Genomic DNA, 5,397 nt, shown 5'->3' with positions numbered 1-5,397 from the left:
TGCAGCCTTCTACATTTCAGTACAGCAACTGTCAGAATATCCCTCCAGAGTACACTATTATATTGGCAACATGACTAATTAATTTGACTGTCTTATCCATACACAATGACACAAGGACTTGTCATTCTGAGGGCACTGACATGTTCATTGACACAGATATTTATTTTTGAGAGATGAACTAAGTATTTTGAGCAATAGACTGGCTTTTGCAGGAAATCCATAGTGGTGTGCTATTTGTACGAGTTGTTTTGAGAAATGCACTTACTGTTTTGCAATTCACGAGTTCACACTTACATATATTTAGCACGAGTAAGGTAATGCGTATTTGGCGTGTATAGTAATGCGTAGTTGGCGTGCTGTCCTGGGGAAGGGCTCCGGGCTCAGGAATGGCCCGAACCCAGAGTACCCCCCCCCATAGTGTGGTGAGAACTCTAGTGATACCTTCTTTGAGTGGAGAAGGGGTGGAGGAGGGATGCTGATTATCCGTCGAGGGAACAGAGGTATGTTAGCTGTATTTATAGCCGGACATTGATTAACTGGAGTGGGAACCTCCTGTGTTAATTAGGCTAAGTATCTGACGCGCTCCTCCCGAACCTTGTTAATAAAACATAATTTCACGAGTTCACACTTACATATATTTAGCACGAGTAAGGTAATGCGTATTTGGCGTGTATAGTAATGCGTAGTTGGCGTGCTGTCCTGGGGAAGGGCTCCGGGCTCAGGAATGGCCCGAACCCAGAGTACCCCCCAAAAAGCAATTGTAATAGAAAGCCGCCAGACTAAGAACCCCCCAAATACGCACTGAGGTCTGGCGGGAGATAGTTTTGAGAATCGCTTGTATGATAGGCCAAATTTGCGTGCTCCGTCGGAGCGGTTTGGCATAGGATGGGTAGGCTCGACCGGCCGCTGGTGGATTGCGTGGTTGGTGCTCGGTCGGGAGGGCTCGAACCAATGCTTGACAGTGTGCTCACTGGGTTGGAACGGGTGAGCCCTACTGGCCGATGGAGGAGGAGGAGCAGCGTCATTGTGGCCCTGACCAGTGGGGCGCGTTGCCTTGAGTGGAGCAGCTCACAGAGTCGGCGTGCGGGCCCTGCTGGCCGTTAGCCCCTGCTAATCAGAGGGCGGAGGGCAGGTAGCTGACCGAGAGAGCCCATGAAGCCTCCGACTGGAGATCAAGACTCCGGATGTCGGACGAGTGGGTCCTATCGGCCTGACAAGATAAAAAGAGTTTGGGACGCCCGGCAAGGACGCTCTCACGACATCCGACGGGAGATCAAGACTCACGGCATCGGATGGATGAGCCTCGCTTGCGGGCGTCGAGTATAGGAGCCCAGCCGGGAGAACTCTCGCCGACGTCTGACGTGAGATCAAGACTCGCTGTTTCAGACGGGTAAGTCTCGCCGGGCAGGTAGGGAGAAAAGGAAAACCGGTACTGGGAGGGCTCTCGCAGCATCCGATGGGGAGATCAAGACTCGAGACATCGAACGGGTAAGCCTCGCCAGGCGGGGTAAAAGGTGTGAGGTTTTGGCTGAGAGGTTCGGACAGCGTTCGGCTGGCGGGACGAGACCCTTGGCATCAAACGGCTGGGCCTCGCTGACCGTCGGACGGAAGGTTAAGTAGGGCGGCCGGGAGACTCTCGCCGACGTCCGACGGGAGATCAAGACTCGCTGTGTCGAACGGGTAAGTCTCGCCGACCGTCAAAGGATAGAGTAGTTTAGTCTAGCTGGGAAGCTCTCGCCGTCGTCCGACTTTTGTATTTGACGGGAGATCAAGACTCACGGTGTCAGTCGGGAAAGATTTGCCGAGCGAAGGTCGGGAGGGCAAAGTTATGTGATCGGGAGGCTCTCGTCGACGTCCGATTGGAGGTCAATACTCGCTGCGTCGGACGGGTAAGTCTCGCCGAATGTAAAAAAGGAAAAAGTTAGGGTTGTCTGACCGGGAGGCTCTCGCGGCATCCGATGGGAGATCAATACTCACTGCATCGGATGGTTGGGCCTCGCCGGTGGCAGACTGAAAGCCAAGATTGCTTGGCCGGAAAGCTGCTTTAGCGTTTTGACGGTGGTTCGATACTCACGGCGCAAGTAGGCAAAACGTCACCGGTATTGAAAGAGAAACTTATTCTGAAAGCTCTTGTCGTATTTGACGGCAGATCAAGACTCGCGGCGTCGGTCGGGAATACGTCGCCGAGCGAAGGGCAAAGTTTATGTGGTCGGGAGGCTCTCGCGGCATCCGATGGGAGATCAATACTCGCTGCATCGGATGGTTAAGCCACGCTCGTAGGCTGACTGAAAAGCCAAGACTGCTTGACTGGACGGCTGTTGAAGCATTTGATGGGGGTTCGATACTCGCGGCGCCGGACGGGTTTGCTCGACCGGGAGGCTCGAGCCAGCATCCGACAGGAGGTCAATACTCATGGCGTCGGATAGGTAAGCCTCACCGTTAGTTGAAAGAAAACCATCTTCGGAACGTTCTTGATGCATTCGACGGGAGTTCAATACTCGCGGCATCGGATGGATAAGATTAGCTGGTAGTCGGCCGGAGAAGCAAGGTTGCTCGACCGGGAGGCTCTCGCCGGCATTTGACGGGAGATCAATACTCGCGGCATTGGATGGGCAAGCCTCACCAAAACGTAGGACGGAAGGGTAAAGTCGTGTGGTCGGGAGGCTCTCGCTGACGTCTGACTGGAGAGCAAGACTCGCGGCGTCGGACGGGTAAGCCTCGCCGACTGTGGGATGGAAAAGGTTAGGGTTGTCTGGCCGGGAGGTTCTTACGGCATCCGACGGGAGATCAATACTCACTGCGTCGGATGGTTGAGCCTTGCCGGTAGACTGACTAAAGGGCACGGGTTGCTTGACCGAGAGGCGGTTGTAGCGTTTGACGGGAGTTCAATACTCATGGCACGAGCGGGTAGGCGTCGCCGGTTGTTAAAAGACAAACATATTCGGAAGGTTCTGGCCACGTTCGATGGGAGATCAATACTCGCAGCATTGGACGGCTAAGCGTTTGGCCGGGAGGCTCTCGCCGGCATTTGATAGGAATTCAATAATCAAAGCGTTGGAGGTGAGCCTTGCCGGTAGTTGACAGAAACGTATATGCTCCAACAGGAGCGCTCTTGGAGCATCTGACGGAGAGTTCGATACTCTACTCAGGATAATTTGAGTCGACTAAAAGGGGAGACGCTATGAGGATTACTTGCGCAAATGTAGACAATCCAATAAGCTACTTCTGATGACGTCAAATCTTGATGCTACTTGCGTTCGAAGTTAAGCATACGACAAAATAGGACTTCCTATGCTAGCGTAGCCCAAATAAATGCCTTGGATGGATAGGCATGGCTTTGGAAGCGGAGGTGATGTCAACTTTTGACAGCCAGGCACTGACCCATGATTTTATCAAATGGATTGCCTGATCAATGTCCTACTATTGCGAGAGAATCGTCGAGAGGAAATCGAGGCGTTTATGCTTGAAACGGGGAGTTATGCAGAGCTGATAGATCGATTAGAATGCATTTCTTACCCCGGAAATTTTCCTAGCAGCCACACCGATGGGCTAACGCTGAGAAGGTGATCATTGAAAAGGCTGATCATGAACCCTTGTTTAATTGCTCCGCCTATAGAGGAAAAGCTGAACAGATTATAACGGTGAAACAGCTGAACGTAATGAAAAACTCAGAAGAAAATCTGAATGGATGGGAAAAGTTTTCTGTTGATGTAGTCCTGGCCAGTGGGTCCAGCTGGGGTCTTGATGCGGACATGACATCCATCTATAGCACCCACACACTTGGAGAAGATGGGGCTGTTGGCCAAATTTTCAAAACCAAGGACAACCTCATCAAGGTCTTGTGCATCTGGCAACTGTGTGACCTGCTGGCGCAGGGCTGCAATCTTTATGGTTCCTGTGTGAACCAGCCTGCAAACAGAGGATACTGGCACCTGAAAGGCCCGGGACACCACACTGTATGACAGACCATGTGCTAGCCAGTACACAGTTATCAGTATGGTTATGTGGTGTCCCCAACCATGTGCTTCATCTTGTGGCAGCATCCTTATCAAAGCTTCCATAGAGTCCCGGGTCAGTCGAAAGTCCTCCTTGAGGTTCTGCCTACCATCGAAGTATAATTTTAGCAGTGGTATGGTGGCATTTATTTCAGCATATATCGGAGTAGCTGTTCTTTTAACCTGTAATTAAAAATAGCATGTAAATATGTTTATTTTATGTATAAGCACATAGCACTGATCAGTTTAAATTAAGAAATGATACACAACAAAGAAGGCTGTGAATCTGAATTCAAATATTAACCCCACAACATATCTGCACATAGTATTTTTAACAATACCGCAGCCAGGAGTAGGACACAATGACGCAATCGTGGTTTCCATCTGCTTGAGCGATGCTGTTCATGTTGTGCAATTTGGTGAAGAATGTGGTGTAATGATAGGGCACAGAATATACCTACTATCGTTTTCATCGTAATTGTAGATGGAAATGTGTAATGCAGATTGGTTTATATACAGAATACACACCTGACTCTTATATAAGTCCAATGATGATGTGATCTAATTAACAATAATTCTATTAGGCTAACAAGTAGTGTTGTAAACAATTGATCCATGTTTGCATATGCAAAAAAATAAAAAAAATAAAATAAAAATAATAATATATATATATATATATATATATGTGTGTGTGTGTGTGTGTGTACAGTATGCATTGTGCATGAATTCATAGTTACATAAACCCAGACCTTTTGCAAACTTTTATTGGTATTTTGCTTCAGCAAAAATGGTGTTCTTGCCACCGTTTATTAATTATTATTATTATAATTATCATTATTGTTTACATGTACAAGACACAAATGTATGTAAAATCACAACTCTAGTACAGTTGCAGAATTATATCAAAACACCACAATTAAACATACTGTCATAGCCTACTACAAATAAAAAACATTTAATAACTGTGAATAATTCATTGTTAATAATAACTGGTAATATAAAAAAATAAGAACAAATGTGGTCTTTTGTGGAGGTTGAAACGGTTACAATATAAATAATAATTATCTCTAATGATCAAGAATCCCGATATGCAAGCTAAATCCAGCGGTGTAGAGTCATCATTACTTGACGACGCTTTGAAGTGACGCTAAAGGGAGCGAGGATATATCATTTCACTTGCTTCCGTCCTCGCGTCTTTTCCCTGTGTCCTTCCCCTCGCATCCTGAAGAGGTGGAGCTAAGACACGAGGAAAGGAAGCGAGGAAAGGAAACGAGGATGCACAAATAAGAAATGAGAAGCACCCTATGTTTTCCCCTGGCAGCTAACAGAGCAAGGTCACTGATGCATAACAATTAACATTATTTGCATTAAAATGCTTAGTCAATATGTCTCTCTCACTTAC

This window comes from Barbus barbus (assembly GCF_936440315.1).
Source record: "Barbus barbus genome assembly, chromosome: 34".
Taxonomy (NCBI): domain Eukaryota; kingdom Metazoa; phylum Chordata; class Actinopteri; order Cypriniformes; family Cyprinidae; genus Barbus; species Barbus barbus.
Note: the sequence above shows the minus strand (reverse complement) of the source record.